The sequence below is a fragment of the Coregonus lavaretus genome (genome assembly GCF_964263955.1).
Source record: "Coregonus lavaretus genome assembly, chromosome: 2".
NCBI lineage: Eukaryota > Metazoa > Chordata > Actinopteri > Salmoniformes > Salmonidae > Coregonus > Coregonus lavaretus.
The window spans coordinates 83422274-83444781 of NC_139989.1; the positions used below are offsets into that span (position 1 = coordinate 83422274).

The 22508-nt window shown below is 40.6% G+C and overlaps 1 protein-coding gene across 1 annotated transcript in view; it reads left to right on the forward strand.

The window, feature by feature from the left end:
- LOC311141405 (NLR family CARD domain-containing protein 3-like) overlaps window positions 1-22508 on the forward strand; it is a 674300-nt gene that overhangs the window by 283732 nt on the left and 368060 nt on the right. The gene's annotated exons all lie outside the window — the stretch shown is intronic.

A 22508-nucleotide genomic window follows, 5' to 3' on the forward strand; every position in this document is an offset into this window, starting at 1 on the left:
TCTGTCTCACTCTCAGAGAAACAAGTAGTACTGCTAGGCTTTACACAGTAATATTATATATATGCCTCCCTCTCAGAGAAATAAGTAGTACTGCTAGGTTTTACACAGTAATAATATATCTGCCTCACTCTCAGAGAAATAAGTAGTACTGCTAGGTTTTATACAGTCAAATGTGACCGACCGGCTCGATTCGATTTTATGTAGCAACATTTGAAATGGTGTTTTTTACATTGGATAAAAGTAGAGACTCAGCTAGAAAAAGGTATATCATACACTACAGTTGAGGAACAATGGGAAAGTAATTCTGCTTCGAAAGATGATAAACTTGTAGAGTTTTGAGAAAATGGTCTTTGAATGTTTTGGTTCACCTACTGGAGAGCTCTTCTTTATCTACAGTGGTGTTACTTTGGCAGATAATGTCACCCATCTAAATAAATAGTATATATATATAGTTAACTAAATATATGGTGTTTTTGATTTATGTCAGTTTCATTGTTTGTTATGCTATAAATGGTTATTTTATGGTCGTAACTGGTCAAATGAAATATAAAATGTCATATTTTGTAATTCTGAGTAATTACTACTTTAGTAAGGATATACTTTATTCAGTACTACTGCAGTTACTAGATAATTCCAATAGATGGCAGCATAAGACCATGAATGACATTTCAGAAGGTTAGTTTAGTTTTCTCCCTGGATACACCACCACTCCCCCTCACAGGAAAACTCCTGCACATGCTTTTTACTGTCCCTTTCCACACTGCTAACGCAAGAGGAACGACTGAAAAAGCATTTAACAGATTACTGTGAAAAAATATAATGATGATTCATGTTTATTATTAGCTGTTTTTATGCTCATGTTTTGAAATTATACTTCATTACTATAACGATTATCAATAAGCCTGAACATTAATTTAGTCACCTCTGGTCAAGAAAACGTATTTTCCTAGTACATTCATTGATTCATCAACCAGCAGCGAGCACTCTCCCTTCTAGCACAAGCGAGGGGCATGTTGAGGTACATTTGCTAACCGGGAGGGTTGCATGATGTAATTTATTGGCGGGCTGGAAGACGCACTCTTGTCTTATCTATTCCGAGGTTGTTTAATCGCAATATTAGATATTTAAAAAATGCATGTATACTAGGGTTGAGGTTGGAGCATCTGCCTAGTGATTATTTACCAGGGGTTCAACACCTGCTATAGTCACTATTTAATTGCTCTTCCAAAAGCATCACAGGCCTAATACGAGATATATAGCTAACTAAAGTAATGAGTGACCATTTTAGAAAATCATGGGACATATAGTATTTGGTTGCATGCTATTTTATGTCAATCATATTTCTGCTTGTAGCCTGTAACTGATGCTTCGTGGTCTTATGCTGCCATCTATTGGAAATATTTATCAATTAAAAGTTATTAATTCACGTACAGACGTTGGTGAGGCAGCTGAGAAATAAAGTGTATTAGATCAGTCTCAAACCTGCCCCACGCCAATTTCTGGACTTTCACACAGAGGTTACTAGGTCACCCAATTCAAACCACATTGAAAAATAAAACAAATGTGTCTTATTTATCAAGTGTTCTGTTTTGCAATTATACATATAATAAAATAACAACAAAATAATCAAAACGCTATTTAATACTATAATTGTATTTACTAAGATAATATTATTACTAAAATAGTTTCTAAAAGTGTTCTAGGCTACCCTACCCTAGAATTAGGGGTTAGGGTTATGGCTAAAATAGGTTATAAGTAGGGTAAGAGGTTCTGTATAGCACTTTGTGACATCTGCTGGTGTAAAAAGGGCTTTATAAATACATTTGATTGATTGTTAGGTTTAGGGTTTTTATGGCAAAAAACAGTATGGGTTTATGGCACTCTTGCTCCTCCTTGTGGCTGTATGTGGGTACTACATAACTCATTCAACACATTTACATTTTAGTCATTTAGCAGACTCTCTTACCCAGAGCGACTTACAGTTAGTGAGTGCAGACATTATTTATTTATTATTTCATACTGGCCCCCAGTGGGAAGCGAACACACAACCCTGGCGTTGCAAACGCCATGCTCTACCAGCTGAGCTACATCCCTGCCGACCGGCTACGACAGAGCCTGGATACGAACCAGGATCTCTAGACCACTGCGCCACTCCGGAGACCTGACACTTCATGACACTTGCTAGGCTCATAATCTGAGATAGCAACTGCGTCAGATCTACAAATCCATTAGCTAGACCACCCGATTAGACAACAATCACCCCATTATACCCATTTGGTTTGCAACTCAGTGAACCTGCGCAGCATTCGCTCAATTTGATGCCTACAAACAAAGATTTCGATGCATATCAAATTACCCAGCAGCCATTTAGAAACAACAAGTCGTCCAAAAAATGGTTATTTCTTAATTAAAAAATGTCTTCTGGCTGTTTAAATCGGCCACATCTTGAAAAAGACGATAGGGACATGCGTTTTGTTTAGATTGTACACTTTTTTCTTAAAACAAATATGGTTAACCATGACCAGAAAATGTTTAACATTGCATCTTCAACTCAATCTCACCGCACTGTTGGTGCTCATAACATGTACGCAGGTGAACAGTGTGCGCGCTCACCAAGTAGCCGTAACCAAACATGAGGTTAACCTACAGGGTTAACGCTCACCAAGTAGCCATAACCTCGCTAACAAAAAGTTACCTGAGGTAAACCTACAGGGTTAACGCTCACCAAGTAGCCGTAACCGTGTTAATAATAAGTTACCTGAGGTAAATCTACAGGGTTAACACAGGCAGGTCTCATTGATAACAATAGTGAAGCTGGCATTGTGACGCAGAACAATGGGCTGGGAATAGAACGTTCTGAAGGCGAGTCGGTGTCACGGAGCTCAATAGAACTAATAGGAGCTGGCAGGGTGAAAAATACCCTAAAATAAGGCCTGTTGTTTCGCGATTACTTCATAACCAGGGACGTAAGGTAATATTATGAAACTGGGCTCCATTGCGGATGCAATTAACTAGTTTTTATCAGAAATAAATGTTGTAAAAAATGTCACTTGAGGCGCCCCGAAAATAATATTCAAAAGTTCAGTCCTTTGACACAGAGGGGTTAAACACTAAAGTTACCGTCCATCTAGTGAAGAGAGGAGAACCGGACAGAGGGAGCGTAGCCAGCATCCGTCAACAAGAGAGGGAGAAGCCCTCCACGGTATTTAACAGGTGGAAGAAACAACCAGGGAGCTCCATCGGTCCACAAGAAATGCAGGCAGCCGGTGATGATGTAGTGGTAGCTAGGATAACTAGGATGCTGCTGGTAGAGTAGCTAGCTTAGCTAGCTGTACCGACTAGCTTGGATAGCTAGCAGGTCGTTCGTCTGTCCCTCGAGGATGATGACGAATCCGGTGAACCACACAATTAAACAAGAATAGCGAGTGAAAAGGATCTGGCTACACTCATACTGTCACTGACCATTACGCAAAAAGGCAAATTGAACAATAAACTTCGGCGTCTCAACACTGTAACGAACTTCGTCGTTATTTCCCAACATCACCTCAGCCCACTCTGCGCGTAACTGGACAATATGCTTGGCGCCAAACCGTACGTGGACGCGGGCAGTTCTGGACGTGGACGCGGGCAGTTCCAGAACGCGGACATGAGCAGTGCAACACAATACATTTACATTTACATTTTAATCACTTAGCAGACGCTCTTATCCAGAGCGACTTAGAGTTAGTGAGTGCATACATAACCCAGTCTTTACACTGGCTTACATTAGTAATATTCATTTATTTATTTTTATATGTAAAACAAACATTCAAAGTTTTTTAATAACAATATTTTGAGATCTGGGCCCATATCCACAAAGTGTCTCAGAGTAGAACATTGGTCGTATAAGTGCTGAGAATAAAGACATTTTACACTTATGGGTATAAATTAAAGCTATGCATGAAGCCTCTAGTCCCACCTAGTCGGCAGATATTTAGGACACCTCATGAGCTGTCCTAACCAGTTAAGAGTTAACAGCAGGTGTCTTGATAATACTATAGAATAATGCAGTGAGTCAGTGGTTCCTGCGCCACATGTAATTGCTTTGGAGTAGTTCAAATAATGTTTCTATATTTCTATATGATCAATCCATAAATAATATAGACCTACATGCAACAGTTTCTCTTCAGCTTTTGACAATGATTTCTGTATAATAATTATGTATAATAAATGTTGGTGATTCAATAGCCTAGTTAATCATTACATGTCTTTTAACACACTATCTATGTTTTGCTCAGTCTGGCAGTTACCCAGAACTATCAGAGGCTCTCTCTCTTGTGGCTGCTGCTGATGACAACTGAATGTATGTTATCATAATAATGATGTCTGCATAACATTTTGTCTTCATTTTGGCAGATTAACTCATGCTTATTTCTGAATATTAACTCAGGTTTTCGCCCAGCGGCAAATGAGTTGGAGCTGTGGCAGGCGTTGGATCTGTGGCCGAAAAGTGTCCAGTTTGAATCCCGGGCCGGGCGCTGGAAAGAACGGACGGAATTGATCTGACCCCTGGAGGGCTGCTGGGTCCACGTCCTCAAAACAATCACCTTTCGTTGGGCCCTTGAGCAAGGCCCTCAACCCCACAACATGCTCTCCATCCAGGGGCGCTGCACTGCAGCTTGAACCTGTGCTGGTCTCAACTGTATGTGTGAGGTCTGCTGTTTGGGGGGTTTATGAACGGAGCAGAAAATACATTTTTGTTGTTTTCTGGAACTAATGGACAAAGTTGTACTGTATTGTAATGTATTGTATTGTAAAGAAGTCAGCCAGAGTTGGGCCATCGTTCGAACAAAGAGATGCCTCCCTGGCCACCAGTGTGTTTGAATATAACGAAGATAAATTCTACCCCCCATACAATACTTTCATACACAGTAATTACTTTTTTATATATATAATAATAATAATAATAATTAATTATACACATTACATTTTGGATAGATAGTACTCAGACATCTATAGTGTTTACAGTAATGACTATTACCGATCATGATCTTTTTTAATCCCACCCCTCTGCTACTCTCAGCCCCGCCCACCTATCTCCGTAGAACATCCTCTTTTGATTTCCACCTGCCATATTTTTTTCAGCTGCGCTGTGATTTCTTACATGCATTTTTAACCTTTCTAGTCGCATAGTATCCACAGACTGTAAGTTAAAGATCAATATTTTTCATAAGAGTATTGTTCTATTGTTGATTGACTGACTATGGTTTTCCAAATCCCCAGCACTGCTATTTCTAAGGATAATTTTTAATGAATATTGGGATTTTTCAACCATTCCTATTTTCCTATAAATTATATTCTTAGCTAAAAATATTCCTATTTAATAGTAGTAGCCATAATTCATAAATGACACCATGCAGGGTTCTATATGGAGCCATTTTGGTTCAGGGAAGAAGAACCTCTAGAGTTCTGATTAAAGAACCCTATAAAAGGTTTCTATATAGAACTTTTAGTGGTTCCATATATTAAGCAAGCGATAGAACCCTTGTTGTTTAAAACAGGAGTGAAGAGTGTGTTGATTTGATGGTAGTATTGTCAAAATTCCGCTTGTAACAACGATCAGAATTAGTAAAAACAATAAGGTTCTGCATGACAACATATTAGACAATAACTAAGAGTAGGATAAATGATTGTGTCATGCAGAACTTCTATAGATGTGTGTGTGTATGCTGGTAAAGATGTGTGTGTGTGTGTGTGTGTGTGTGTGTGTGTGTGTGTGTGTGTGTGTGTCTTTGTGTGTGTGTGTGTGTGTGTGTGTGTGTGTGCTGGTGAGACATCCACATATCACAGTCAAATATACAGGATACAAACATTTCATTCCAGCTATATAGCTTATATTGCTAAACAAAAATTCATACACAAAAATCTATTTATTAAAATCTTAGAACAACAATATTTGACAGACACCAAGGTACCCATAAGCAATCATTTCTGATGTAAAATAACAAACGTAAAAAATTGTGGATATAACGTTTTAGAAATAAACTCTTTATAAATCCTTAAAGAACATTGTCATCTCACCTCTTAGCTTTGGTGTCATGTTCCCCAGAGATACTCATTTTAGAGGCAGGGCCCCCCTCCTCTCTCTCTCCAGAGAGACTCATTTTAGAGGCAGGGACCCCCTCCTCTCTCTCCCCAGAGAGACTCATTTTCGTTCACTGACTCCTAAACAGAGATCCAGCATGTTGGTTGTGGTTAACACAGTGACAACTAATTATTGTAGGTCAATTGTTCTATTTTATTCATTATCTCTTAGAAATAAAATATTTACTAACAGATACGTCCAAACGGTCAGGAGATTTAATGCAATCACATCAACACGTAGTCATGACTGATATTTTTAACCTTTTCTCCGTGTAGTGGAACTATTGATAATAATAATAATAATAATAATAATAATAATGATAATAATAAAAATAATAATAATATTAATAATAATAATGTCCCACTTTCTCTTGTAATAATTCCACTCATTCTAGTGTGTTGCTTTGTTCAACAGGTCTGATATGATTATGATATTATTTTATTTTATTCATAATATCAATGTTAAGAAAAGTATGTTCAGGTTTCATACCAAATTACACAGGAAGTTGGAGCTCATTGTAATTTTGAAAACAACAAAAGTTCTGATATTCTGAAAGATGATTTAGAACTATGATACATTAACATTTTTACAAATTGTAAAATAACCACGATATACGAATCATATAATACGAGATATGAACAACAATATGTTTTTGAATCTGACTTGCCTACGCCCAGTTAGCGCCATTTTGTATGATTGAACTGTCACGTACCTGTCCGAGGTGAAATGGACTGTTAGATCTGAGTGTTTTACTGTCATTCTCTATACTATAATAACACCATATATTTAATTTCCTTACACACTTTACAATAATCCCTTGGATGACTCTTACCTTGTAGCCTGAATTCACAACCAGAACATGTCAAGTCACTGAGATATTTTCCGTTGTGCTGAGAGAGCACCTTCCTGATGACAAGTGGCTCTGTATCTATGTTCTAGGTACAGTTGATCTTTGGATGTAATAATATCTGGTCAAAGTCTAGTGGCACAACACCATAGTATAGCATTAACATAACAGTAGTTTAACCTTTGGCCAGTAATGGCCATGGCATACTATAAAATGTAGAATCATTATGAGGGATCCAGTTTCAACATATCTCTAACTTTGAAGTATACAGTGGGGTCCCAAAATATTAAATTAAATTATTTTATACTAATACAATTGCTCAGAGAAAGAGATTGTTTAACAACTAATACATTTTTTCTCAAAAAGGTAGGGGTCAAAATTGGCAGTTCCCTTGCGAGAACACATTGGGAGTGATATTAGACCATTCCTACATACATAATCCTTCCAAATGACCAACTACAGGAAGGTAAAGGTACAACTAAACACACAATGAAGAAACAAATCTCCCTAACTGACAGGAGGCTTGATTCTTAGTCATTTACCCACCGGCCTCTTACTGCTATCCCAATGTATACATTCTACCAACATCATACATAAATAATCCCTGGTAGGATCCTTACTACTATCCCAATGTATACATTCTACCAACATCATACATAAATAATCCCTGGTAGGATCCTTACTACTATCCCAATGTATACATTCTACCAACATCATACATAAATAATCCCTGGTAGGATCCTTACAACTATCCCAATGTATACATTCTACCAACATCATACATAAATAATCCCTGGTAGGATCCTTACTACTGTAAGGGATCAGGGGTTGGCTGGGTCTAGACAGAGTCTGACACTTCCCCGATCTACAGAAAGGGGGAGTCATCAGACTCAATCTGGTTCACCTGAGTTCTGAGCACACCTGTCAATAATTAGTGTAGGATTTAAGGTGTGCTCAGAAGCTCAGTCGGCGCGAGGTATTGTTCCATTGTGACTTGCTAAGCGTTTTGTTCCGAGAGAGAGAGAGAGAGAGTTTGTTGTTTTTGATTACCCGTGTATCCGACCTGTGCCTTGTTGTTTGACTCCCCGAATTGCTTAATCCTCTGCTTGTCTTTCCCAGTGATTACCGTCCTCTGATCCTGTGCCTGTGACCTCGACTACGACTAGCCCGCTCCATTGGTACCTCTGCCTGTCTATGCCTGGCCCGGTTTTGACCACAGCCCGCCCGACCACGATTAAGCTATTCCCTTGTCTGTACTCTAATAAAGCATCGCTATTCTGCGATTGGATCTTACCACTCTGTCCGAGTATACATTACAACTACTATCCCAATGTATACATTCTACCAATATTCTCTATATCTCACAAGGTCCAGATCTGAAATGGTGTCTTCATTTTTTAAAGGTCATAACCATGTGTGTGAGGTGTGTACTTTTGTTTCAAAGTAGATTTGTTTAAGAATACCAAGAAACACTGTGTGACCCTGATTTAGGCCACTGCAGGACAAGGTTAATCATTAAAAACAATACGGTATGAACAACTGGCACTCTCCAGGACCAGTGATTCAAGAGTGAAGCACCGTCCCAAATGGCACCCTATTCCCTACATAGTGCACTACTTTAGACCAGGACCAATAGGGCTGTAGTAGTGCACTATATAGGGTTCCATTTGAGGAGGCAGTCTGAGTGTTATCCAGTCTTCTCTCTCTCTCTCTCTCTCTCTCTCTCTCTCTCTCTCTCTCTCTCTCTCTCTCTCTCTCTCTCTCTCTCTCTCTCTCTCTCTCTCTCTCTCTCTCTCCTCTCTCTCTCTCTCCCTCCCTCCCAGGCTGTTAGGTTAATGGATTATGGAAACCTACTGAGAATCTGCCCTACAGAGAGAACTACAAATTAACATGACTAAACTATTTTAGTAGAAGGAAATTGCATTAAACAGTGTTAAAAAACATTTCCATGTATGTTGTTCTCTCGCTCTCTGTTTGCAGGACTAGAAATTGGGTTTAAATCAGGTCAATACAGCCAGAGAATGAATAATATATCCTCAAACCGTAGACTCATGTCCGTCCACATGCTGGCTCAAACCTAACCCTAACCCAACCCTGTCCCTAACCCTAACCCTATCCCTAACCCTAACTCAACCCTGTCCCTAACCCTATCCCTAACCCAACCCTGTCCCTAACCCTATCCCTAACCCAACCCTGTCCCTAACCTCAAGCAGCAGCACTGTGGAAAGGACTTATGCCAAGTTGTTTGGATGAATTGTGATCTGCATGATTTTTAACAAGCAACCACTCTACTACAAAGTTAATATTCAATGTGATAAAAACAACTTGTTCCTTACTTTTTATTTTGTTTTTAGAAACCACTTTTCAGACCTTGTTTTTCCATTACCACATTTAAATGTACCCCTTGATTTCTGTAGAAATATTTAGTGTTTGTGTGTGTATCTTGTTGCCTAGTTTCCAGCAGAAGGGATCCAGGTGGGTATCTGAAGTTCAATTGATCCTGATTGTTTACAGGTTTGATGCCAGGAACAACTAGTGAAGATATCGACACACAAGAGCTTTCATTGGTTCTATGGTTGGTTCAACTAGATATGTATTCTGTACCTCATTATAGATCCATCTGTGGTTGGTTCAACTAGATATGTATTCTCTACCTCATTATAGATCCATCTGTGGTTGGTTCAGCTAGATATGTATTCTGTACCTCATTATAGATCCATCTGTGGTTGGTTCAGCTAGATATGTATTCTGTACCTCATTATAGATCCATTTGTGGTTGGTTGAGCTAGATATGTATTCTGGACCTCATTATAGATCCATCTGTGGTTGGTTCAGCTAGATATGTATTCTGTACCTCATTATAGATCCATCTGTGGTTGGTTCAGCTAGATATGTATTCTGTACCTCATTATAGATCCATCTGTGGTTGGTTCAACTAGATATGTATTCTGTACCTCATTATAGATCCATCTGTGGTTGGTTCAGCTAGATATGTATTCTGTACCTCATTATAGATCCATCTGTGGTTGGTTCAGCTAGATATGTATTCTGTACCTCATTATAGATCCATTTGTGGTTGGTTGAGCTAGATATGTATTCTGGACCTCATTATAGATCCATCTGTGGTTGGTTCAGCTAGATATGTATTCTGTACCTCATTATAGATCCATCTGTGGTTGGTTCAGCTAGATATGTATTCTGTACCTCATTATAGATCCATCTGTGGTTGGTTCAGCTAGATATGTATTCTGTACCTCATTAGAGATCCATCTGTGGTTGGTTCAACTAGATATGTATTCTGTACCTCATTATAGATCCATCTGTGGTTGGTTCAGCTAGATATGTATTCTGTACCTCATTATAGATCCATCTGTGGTTGGTTCAGCTAGATATGTATTCTGTACCTCATTATAGATCCATCTGTGGTTGGTTGAACTAGATATGTATTCTGGACCTCATTATAGATCCATCTGTGGTTGGTTCAGCTAGATATGTATTCTGTACCTCATTATAGATCAATCTGTGGTTGGTTCAGCTAGATATGTATTCTGTACCTCATTATAGATCCATATGTGGTTGGTTCAGCTAGATATCTATTCTGTACCTCATTATAGATCCATCTGTGGTTGGTTCAGCTAGATATGTATTCTGTACCTCATTATAGATCCATCTGTGGTTGGTTCAGCTAGATATGTATTCTGTACCTCATTATAGATCCATCTGTGGTTGGTTCAGCTAGATATGTATTCTGTACCTCATTATAGATCCATCTGTGGTTGGTTCAACTAGATATGTATTCTGTACCTCATTATAGATCCATCTGTGGTTGGTTCAGCTAGATATGTATGCTGTACCTCATTATAGATCCATCTGTGGTTGGTTCAGCTAGATATGTATTCTGTACCTCATTATAGATCCGTCTGTGCTTGGTTCAGCTAGATATGTATTCTGTACCTCATTATAGATCCATCTGTCAGCATCGTAAACAATGTCACGTCTAGAGTGTAACACACACACACACAAATCTGTAGGAATGTCACACACACACACTTTATGGAACCACGACTGTCTCACAAAAGTTCCTCTGCGTTACAGCCCCCCCTTCTGGTCAAGATCAGTACTGCAGATGTGTGTCATTCAGGACAGTTTGGAGTGAACGAATGAATTATTATTTCAAAGGTTTATATTTTTCAAAAAAATAAAATGTTTATTTTTTGCTGCAAAATTGTCTTTGTACAGAAAGTGCACACGTACAAGACCCACGTAACTAGTATTGTTAAAATCATTTAATAACACATCACTAACAACCAGGCTATACAGTAGAAGAACAGCAGAGACAAAACACCATTTTAATTTCAGAATCCTAGTAGACAATACAGTAGTTGTATTTGGCGTATCACAAAGATTTAAAACAGTAATGCTCATTCGTTCATTAACACAATTATACTTTGTTGGATCCTAAACATATCCCCATTTTCCTTCATCAAGAAAACTGTTGTTGTTTATGAATTAACTTTGTCTGAAGGAGATGACTAGCCTGATGGCCAGTCTGTTCTTGCTTTCTTGACAACTCTTTATGGAATTGTCATGTTTGACTTGACAATGACAAGCTAGGAGTTGACACTACGCTATAGTAAAGCAAAATAAACATTTAAAAGGTTTAAAAGTGTTGGCTTTTTTCCTAAACGCTGATATCACAGCTTTATCTCTTTGGCACAGAGGAGAAAGTATGAAAACAACAAGCACTCTAACAATGAACTGAGCTCAACAAAGCAACTCAACCCCACTATGTACTAAAGGTGCTTTAACAATGAACTGAGCTCAACAAAGCAACTCAACCCCACTATGTACTAAAGGTGCTTTAACAATGAACTGAGCTCAACAAAGCAACTCAACCCCACTATGTACTAAAGGTGCTCTAACAATGAACTGAGCTCAACAAAGCAACTCAACCCCACTATGTACTAAAGGTGCTTTAACAATGAACTGAGCTCAACAAAGCAACTCAACCCCACTATGTACTAAAGGTATGTAGAACTGTAATGAACATTAAACAGCAGACATTATGTACATCTTTACACTGGAACATGGATTGTCTGTTCTTCTCTGTAGTTTACTCACACATGGGTGTGTATAATGTAGACCTGGGTTCAAATATGATTTGTTTTCTTACAAATGCCTTAGCTGGGCTTTTTTGAGCTTGCCTGGCACAATGAAACCAAAAGTGAAACACTCAAAAATGTAATCAAATACTCAAAGTGTTTGACGGAAAACATACTATTTGAACCCAGGTCGGGTATATGGTCCTATTCGTTGTGTGTGTATCCAGTGTGTGTGTGTGTGTGTGTCCAGTGTGTGTGTGTGTGTCCAGTGTGTGTGTATCCAGTGTGTATGTGTGTGTCCAGTGTGTGTGTATTCAGTGTGTATCCAGTGTGTGTGTGTGTGTTCAGTGTGTGTGTGTGTGTGTGTCCAGTGTGTGTGTGTGTGTGTGTGTCCAGTGTGTGTGTGTGTCCAGTGTGTGTGTGTGTGTTTCCAGTGTGTGTGTGTGTGTGTCCAGTGTTTTTCCGTCCAGTGTGTGTGTGTGTGTGTCCAGTGTGTGTTTGTGTGTGTGTGTGTCCAGTGTGTGTGTGTGTGTGTGTGTGTGTGTCCAGTGTGTGTACGTGTACAGTGTGTGTGTGTGTGTGTGTGGTGTGTGTCCAGTGTGTGTGTCCAGTGTGTGTGTGTGTGTGTGTGTGTGTGTGTGTCCAGTGTATGTTTGTGTGTCCAGTGTGTGTGTGTCCAGTGTGTGTGTCCAGCGTGTGTCTCCTGTGTGTGTGTCCAGTGTGTGTGTGTGTGTGTGTGTGTGTTTGTCCAGTACGTGTGTGTCAAGTGTGTGTGTGTCCAGTGTGTGTATCCAGTGTGTGTGTGTGTCCTGTGTGTGTGTGTGTGTGTCCAGTGTGTGTGTGTGTGTGTGTGTCCAGTGTGTGTGTCCAGTGTGTGTGTTCAGTGTGTGTGTGTTTCCAGTGTGTGTTTGTCCGGTGTGTGTGTGTCCTGTGTGTGTGAGTCCAATGTGTGTCTCCTGTGGGTGTCCAGTTTTTGTGTGTGTGTGTGTGTCCAGTGTGTGTGTGTGTGTGTGTGTCTGTCCAGTGAGTGTGTGTGTGTGTGTGTGTGTTTCCAGTGTGTGTGTGTGTGTGTGGGTCCAGTTTGTGTGTGTCCAGCATGTGTGTGTGTTTGTCCAGTGTGTGTGTGTGTGTGTGTGTGTGTGTGTGTGTGTGTGTGTGTGTGTCCAGTGTGTGTGTGTGTGTGTGTGTGTGTGTGTGTGTGTGTGTGTGTGTCAGTGTATGTGTGGCCAGTTTGTGTGTTTCCAGTGTTTGTTCAGTGTGTCCAGTGTGTGTGTCCAGTGTGTGTGTCCAGTGTGTGTGTCCAGTGTGTGTGTGTGTCCAGTGTTACCATGGTTATTATTTACAGGGACACTGAGGAGTCAACATCATCAACCCTAAACCCTGGATAGAGGGGCTCAGTGAATGTGGAGTGGAATGTGATCAGGTGGGTCAGTGTGTCAGAGGAGACTCTGTAGAAGGACAGAGTGCCGGCTGGCCAGTCCAGATACACTCCTACTCTGTGGGAGCTGGAGGAGGGGACGTCTATGGTAGTGGACTTATTATTGTGACAGGCTCTGTAACTGTTGTGAGAGCAGAACAGACTCCAGGACTTGTCATTGTGTCCAATCAGACAGTCACCACCCACTCCTCTCCTGTTGATTCATTTATATGCCACTCCTATATCAGCCCCTCTCCCACTCCACTCTACCTCCCAGTAACAGCGCCCAGTCAGACCCTCTCTACACAGCACCTGTCCCCAGTCCTCAAATCTCTCTGGGTGATCAGGATACGGCTGCTCCTCTCTCCTACATGTCACCTTTCTGTTCTCGTCAGACAGAGAGAGGAATCTGTTTACTGTGTTTGGGTCCAGTGTGAGATCACAGACATCTGATGGATGAAACCAGACACAATATTAGAAATCATCATCATTCACATTAGAATGTTAACTCACTTTTCACTAATTCATTTAATGTAGATGTTTCTAGGTATCAAAAGGAGAAGTTAAGGTAACTTGAGACTTGTTGAATGATCATATGTTATACTGTATGGTAATATAAAACACACTTATTCCCATTAATTACACACACACACATACACACTGAACACACACACACACACACTGAACACACACACATCCTGAACACACACTCACACATACACAGACAAACTGAACAAACACACACATCCTGAACACACACACACACACACTGGACACACACACACATCCTGAACACACACACACACACACACACACACACACACACACACACACACACACACACACACACACACACACACACACACACACACACACACAACTGAACACACACACAACCTGAACAAACACACAAACACACACACATCCTGAACACACACACACACACACACACATCCTGAACACACACACACACACACATCCTGAACACACACATACACACACACTGGATACACACACACACATACACACATTTCTTATGTAACATGAACACGCCACACACACACACAGACACACACATTGTCAAAGCAACTCTTTGTAAACTTTGGTGTCCCTGATTTCTGCTTCTGTAGAACTACAGCTGATATTTAATATGACCAAGTATGTAATGATGGTGGTCTTTGACTTTGACTTCACTTGAATTAAGACTTATTCTTAGTCATATTCTTCACAGCAGTCAACACTCACATTTTCTAAGTCCAGGTTTCATTGTGTTCTCTCCACCATGTTCCACACTGTAGCGGTAAGCAAAAGAACAGACAGTCATTGAGGGATGTGTGTGTGTGTCCAGTGTGTGTGTGTGAGTCCAGTGTGTATGTGTGTGTCCAGTGTGTGTGTCCGTGTGTGTGTGTGTGTCCAGTGTGTGTGTGTGTGTGTCCAGTGTGTATGTGTGTGTCCAGTGTGTGTGTGTGTGTGTGTGTCCAGTGTGTGTGTGCCCAGTGTGAGTGTGTCCAGTGCGTGTGTGTGTTTGTCCAGTGTGCGTGTGTGTCCAGTGTGTGTGTGTGAGTCCAGTGTGTATGTGTGTGTCCAGTGTGTGTGTCCGTGTGTGTGTGTGTGTGTCCAGTGTGTTTGTGTCCTGTGTGTGTGTGCCCAGTGTGTGTGTGTCCAGTGTGTGTGTGTGTGTGTGTGTCCAGTGTGTGTGTGTGTCCAGTGCGTGTGTCTAGTGTGTGTGAGTGTGTCTGTGTGTCCATTGTGTGTGAGTGTGTGTGTGTGTCCAGTGTGTGTGTGTGTGGGTCCAGTGTGTGTGTGTGTGTGTGTCTGTGTGTGTGTATGGGTCCAGTGTGTGAGTGTGTGTGTGTGTCCAGTGTGTGTGTGTGTGTGTCCACTGTCTGTGTGTGTGTGTGTATTTGTGTGTGTGTTTCCTTTTTGTGTGTGTGTGTCCAGTGTGTATATTTTACATTTACATTTACGTCATTTAGCAGACGCTCTTATCCAGAGCGACTTACAGTTAGTGTCCAGTGTGTGTGTGTGTGTGTGTGTGTGTGTGTCCAGTGTGTGTGTGTGTCCAGTGTGTGTGTGTTTGTGTGTGTGTGTGTCCAGTGTGTGTGTGTGAGTCCAGTGTGTGTCCAGTGTGTGTGTGTCCTGTGTGTGTGTGTCCAGTGTGAGTGTGTCCAGTGCGTGTGTGTGTTTGTCCAGTGTGCGTGTGTGTCCAGTGTGTGTGTGTGTGTTTGTGTGTGTTTGTCCAGTGTGTGTGTGTGTCCTGTGTGAATGTGTGTGTCCTGTGTGTGTATGTCCATTGTGTGTGTGTGTCCAGTGTGTGTATGTGTGTGTCCTGTGTGTGTGTGTCCATTGTGTGTGTGTGTGTGTCCACTCTGTGTGTCTGTCCAGTGTGTGAGTGTGAGTGTGTGTGTGTGTGTCCAGTGTGTGAGTGTGTGTGTGTGTGTGTGTGTGTCCAGTTTGTGTGTTTGTCCAGTGTGGGTGTGTGTGTGTGTCCAGTGTGTGTGTGTGTGTGTGTATGTGTGTGTGTGTGTCCAGTGTGTGTGTGTGTGTGTGTGCTTTTCTTTTGTGTGTGTGTGTGTCCATTGTGTGTGTGTGTGTCCAGTGTGTGTGTGTGTGTGTCCAGTATAAGTGTGTTTGTCCAGTGTGTGTGTGAGGGTGTGTGTGTGTCCAGTGTGTGTGTGTGTGTGTGTCTGTGTCAAGTGTGTGTGTGTGTCCAGAATGTGTGTGTTTGTCCAGTCTGTGTGTGTGTCCAGTGTGTATGTTTGTTTGTGTGTGTGTGTCTGTGTCAAGTTTTTGTGTGTGTGTCCAGTGTGTGTGTGTCCAGTATTTGTGTGTTTGTCCAGTGTGTGTGTGTGTCCAGTGTGTGTGTGTGTGTGTCCAGTGTGTGTGTGTGTGTGTGTGTGTGTGTGTGTGTGTGTGTGTGTGTGTGTGTGTGTGTGTGTGTGTGTTTGTGTGTGTGTCCAGTGTGTGTATGTGTCCAGTGTGTGTGTGTTTGTCCAGTGTGTGTACTAATATTGAACACCATATTGAATACTGGACACACACTCACACTGATCACACACACACACACACACTGGACCCACACACACAGGACACACACACACTAACACACACACACTGGACAAACACACACACACTGGACACACACACACACTGGACACACACACACACACACTCACACTAACACACACACACACACACACGGTCAGCATATAACTTAGTCCAAGTGGTGGTCAGAATGTTTGTCTTAACTAGCCTGATAACTCCAACATGTCTGATATGAACATTGACATAAACCCTCTACATACTTGAGTTTCTCCAGTCTGCAGTGTGGATCCTCCAGTCCAGCAGAGAGCAGTCTGACTCCTGAGTCTCCTGGGTGATTGTAGCTCAGGTCCAGCTCTCTCGGGTGTGAGGGGTTTGACTTCAGAGCTGAGACCAGAGAAGCACAGCCTTCCTCTGTGACTAGACAGCCTGACAGCCTGCAAAGAGTCAAATCATATTAAAACCACACTGCTATTCTTTGGTGGTGAGTAATTTTACATGTTCAGATATATCAGTGTCCTGAAACCTGACATATCTATTCATAAATGATTGTATTATTATTAGAAATTATCAAAGTATTGCTTGTAGATAGAAACATGCATATTACAAATATTTGAGTAGACTGACCAGAGCAGTTTAAAAAGCAGTATCAGTCAAAAGACAGACAGTGAGGTATCAGATTTTGATTGTAATGAGTATACAGTCCACACCATATCTATTTTGACAGTGAGGCTAACATTTTAAATGTGGCTCTGTAGTCCAGCATTTTGGATTTGAGATAAAATGTTTCATATGAGGTGACAGTATATAATCTCACCTTTTATTTGAGGGTATTTTAATACATATCCGTTTCACCATTTAGAAATTAAAGCACTTTTTTTCCGTGAGTAGATAACACGTTTCTAAACACTACTGAATTAATCCTGATGATGACATGATTAAGAAAAATCATGAATGAATCATGAATAATAATGAGTGAGAAAGTTACAGAGGCTACAACAAAACATGCTAACCTCTCACCATTAACAATAACAGAGGGGGTATGATCCTTGTTCCTCTGTAACTTTCTCATTCATCATCATTCACGATTCATTCATGATTATTCATAATCATAGTAGCATCCACATGAATGTAGAAGTGTTCAGAAACATCTTCTATTCTTACTGACAATACAAGTGAAGTAACTCCAAAATGACAGGACATTATTCACCATTCAGTTTCTATTGGGAAAAACATCATCCAAAACACAACCAAGACAAACTGCAAATCCATTCAACAAGTTTGTAGAATCACAAGCTTGATGTAATCACTGCAGGCAAAGAATATTGGACCAAATACTAAACGTATGACTACTTTAATACAATATAAGTGAATATGTCCAAATTATTAAGACTTCTTCAAAATGGGGGACTAGATACATAAAGTGCTTTCATTTCTAAACGGTGAAACAGATATGTATGAAAATATCCTGAAATAAAAGGAGACATTATATACTGTCACCTCATATGAAACATTCTACCTTAAATCCAAAATGCTGGAGCATAGCACCAAATGTAAAACTGTAAGCTTCACTGTCCAAACGAATATGGTGTGGACTATGTGTGCCTGGTAAACACATGTGGATCTGGTGAACAGTTATCACTTGTTGACCAACTACAGGAATACTGACCTCAGAGTCTCCAGTTTACAGTGTGGATCCTCCAGTCCAGCAGAGAGCAGCTTCACTCCTGAATCCTTCAGGTCATTGTTACTCAGATCCAGCTCTCTCAGGTGTGAGGGGTTTGACTTCAGAGCTGAGACCAGAGAAGCACAGCCTTCCTCTGTGACTCCACAGCCTGACAGCCTGACAGAGAGATCATCATGATTTCACAAACACACTGTTAATTTAACACCAGTAGTGTAGAAGAACAATGGCAGATGCATTTGGTTTATTCTCTTAAACAACATATAGATTCATCTTCCGTCTCCTAGAATTGTATGGTCATATTGTTATACTAATGTGAACACCAATGCACTGATTCAGTAAGTTTTTCAATGTAATACTATATATTATATACATATTATAATACATATATTTCTCTAAACTGAATATTTCTTCCTGATGATTAGTTCTTAAATGTCATTTTATGTACTCACAGAGCAGCTCTGGAGACTTTGACCACTGGCAGCAGCCTCAGAAGACCTTCCTCTGATCTGGAGTATTTATTCAGGTCAAACACATCCAGCTCCTTTTCTGAAGTCAGCAACACAAAGACCAGAGCTAAGCAATGTGCAGGTGACAGTTTGGCTCTAGAGAGCCTTCCTGATCTCAGGTACCATTGGATCTCCTTCACTAGAGAATGGTCATTCAGTTCATTCAGACAGTGGAACAGATTGATGCACCTCTCTGGAGAGGGATTCTCCCTGATCTTCTCCTTGATGTACTTGACTGTTTCTTCATGGCTATGTAAGCTGCTTCTTGTCTTTGTCAGTAGACCTCGTAAGTGCTTCTGATTGGACTCCAGTGAGAGGCCCAGAAGGAAGCGGAGGAAAAGGTCCAGGTTTCCCGTCTCACTTTGTAAGGCTTTATCCACAGCACTCTTGTAGACAGTAACTTCAGTAACTTGCGGTTCGGCCATTAGATTATCATTGTTGTTGATGGCTCTCTTTATTCCAGTGTGGACCTGTCTCTTCTTTCCCAAGATACTTTTCATTCTTCTGTTTGGTATGAAACTCCACAAGGTGTATGAACATCTCAGTCAGAGTCTTGGGCATCTCTTCTCTCTTATGTTTCAGCATGTGTTCAAGGACTATTGCAGAAATCCAACAGAAGACTGGAATATGGCACATGATGTGGAGGCTCCTTGATGTCTTTATGTGTGAGATGATTCTGCTGGCCAGGTCCTCATCACTGAATCTCTTCCTGAAGTACTCCTCCTTCTGTGGGTCATTGAACCCTCGTACCTCTGTCACCTGGTCAACACACCTGAAAGGGATCTTATTGGCTGCTGCAGGTCGGGTAGTTATCCAGAGGAGAGCAGAGGGAAGCAGATTTCCCTTGATGAGATTTGTCAGCAGAACATCCACTGAGGTTGACTCTGTGACGTCACAACAAATCTTGTTCTTCTGGAAGTCTAGGGGCAGTCGGCACTCATCCAGACCATCAAAGATTAACAGAACTTTGTACTTGTCGTAGTTGGAGATTCTTGATTGTTTGGTTTCCATTGAGAAGTGATTGAGAAGTTCAATCAAAGTGTGTTTTTCCTTTTTCATCAAATTCAGCTCCCGAAAAGGGAATGAAAATACAAATTGGACATACTGATTTGCTTTTCCTTCAGCCCAGTCCAGAATGAACTTCTGCACAGAGACTGTTTTTTCCAATGCCAGCGACTCCCTTTGTCAGCACAGTTCTGATAAGTTTGTCTTGTCCAGTTAAGGGTTTGAAGACATCATTACATTTGATTGCAGTCTCTGGTCTTGCTTGTTTCCTGGTTGTTGTCTCAATCTGTCTCAGCTCATGTTCGTTATTGACCTCTCCTGTTCCTCCCTCTGTGATGTAGAGCTCTGTGTAGATCTTATTGAGAAGTGTTGGGTTTCCTTGTTTAGCGATCCCCTCAAATACACATTGAAACTTCTTCTTTAGATTGGATTTGAGTTCATTTTGGCAAATCACAGCAAGATCATCTGAATGAAGAAATAACACAGAGGATATTAATATTACGTCTGTTTTAATGCCTAGCCTACAGTATTCTAGGACTGTTATACATTTTTTAATTATAATCATTTCTTCGCTTAACTGACTGTATAAATGTGTAAATGTTTTCATAATGCATTACAGACTGGTGTGACTGATTATATTATTATTGGTATTATCTCTCTCTCTCTCTCTCTCTCTCTCTCTCTCTCTCTCTCTCTCTCTCTCTTAATTAATCAACACAACACATCCCTGCTGCTACTTGATGAGGTTACTAGGTGTTGTGTTAAGGCTGCTACAATATCATTGAGTTACACAGCTACTTTAGCTGTACTTTAGCTACAGCTTTTAAATGTTCTAAAACAGCATTTAACATGAGGCAGACAGCTCTTACTTTTCTCCAGTGTGTCAGCAAGCTCATTCTGGTTCATTTTCCTCAGGACGTGCAGTGTTATCTTCAGAGCCCCCTCTCTGGCACTGCTCTCCTGCTTCTCATCTTCAGCATCCACCACTTCCTTATCCTGCTTCTGACTCTCAAAGCCTTCTGGGAGTTCTGGACTAAGAATCCTCTTGAACATCTTCAGCTCGTTCTTCACAAATGTCATAATATTCTCTTCAAGCAACTGAAATAAATCAAGTAAATAAGTTAAGCAAGAGAAGAAATGCTTTCTCATTAACACATTAATGAATGATTGACAGATCAACTTTACTTGAGGTAAACAAAAACAAATGTACATAACAGGACCACATACAGTGAATATGGAGGCCAGGTCTGTTTGATGACTCTGGGAAGACTGACCACTGAGAATCTCTGACTCTGATCTCTCCTGTTGGTTTCTGTGGACAAAACATGAGATTACATTTCCTCATCCAGGGAGTACACACACACACACACACACACACACACACACACACACACACACACAAACACACACACACACACACACACACACACACACACACACACAGAGAGACACAGACACACAAACACACACACACACACACACAGGGAGGGAATGTTGTGTTTGTTTACAATTGTTTCAGGACTATGAAAATGGAAAAAAGGTTTAGCCTATGGATTATGAAAACAACAAAAATAAATGGGAAAATGGGAGAGGAGAAATGACTAGAGACAGTGTTGTTTAACTCACTGACCAACGACCATACCAGCCTGAATATGCCCGATCTCGTCAGATCTCGGAAGCTAAGCAGGTTTAGGGCTGGTTAGTACTTGGATTGGGGACCACCAGTTGCTGTAAAAGCATGTAAGAAGCTATGACGTTGTATGATAATCTGTGTTATAAGCTGAGATGTGAATATATGATGTGAAATATGAAGCTATGATATGTAAAAATAAGCTGTGAAGCTATGATGGGTTATTAGGATCTGTGATATAAGAAGCTTTGACATGTAATTAAAAAGCTCTGAAGCTATGGTGTTTCATAAGGAGCTATGACATGGTATAGGAAGCTATGATGTGGAGGAATTAAAAATAAAAAAAAATAAGTCTGATCTCGGAAGCTTTGCAGGATTGGGCCTGATTGGGTGGGAGACTGCCTGGGAATACCAGGTGCTGTAAGCTTCTTGTTAAAAATAATTAAATAAATAAATAAAAAATAAAAATAAAATAAAAAAATAACTCACTGACCATGACCCATGAGTTCTTCTTACCTTTGTTCACTAGAAAAGTCTCCCTCTCTGAAGAATATAGGAGGTTCCATAGACTTGTCACTCTTCATGGACACACAGCTGGGTCCAGGGGAGGCTGGTCTCTCCTGCTTGATTGGACTTCAACACAACAGAGACAAACATTACGTCTCTCATCTACTCTGAGCTCAGATGGGGTAACATAAGAAGAGTTTCATTCCAAAACGCTATATATACATTTTCAGAAATGTTCGTAATGTGGCGCAGCTCTGTGCTTGAGGCGTCACTACAGACACCCTGGTTCGATTCCAGGCTGTATCACAACCGGCCTTGATTTGGAGTCCCATAGGGCGGGCACAATTGGCCCAGCGTCGTCCGGGATTGGCCAGTGTAGGCCCTCATTGTAAATAAGAATGTGTTCTTAACTGACTTGCCTAGTTAAATAAAGGTAAAATAAAAATAAAAAAATGAAAGAGATAGGTGTTTTTTCACTATCCAATCATGGCATGCGATTGTTCAATGACAGACATGTATTTGTTTAAAATCTATCACTTGATGGTTTCATTTCAGAGATACAAATCATGTTTTAGTGCGAAATGTTATAAATCTGCCTCACTCTCAGAGAAACAAGTAGTACTGCTAGGTTTTACACAGTA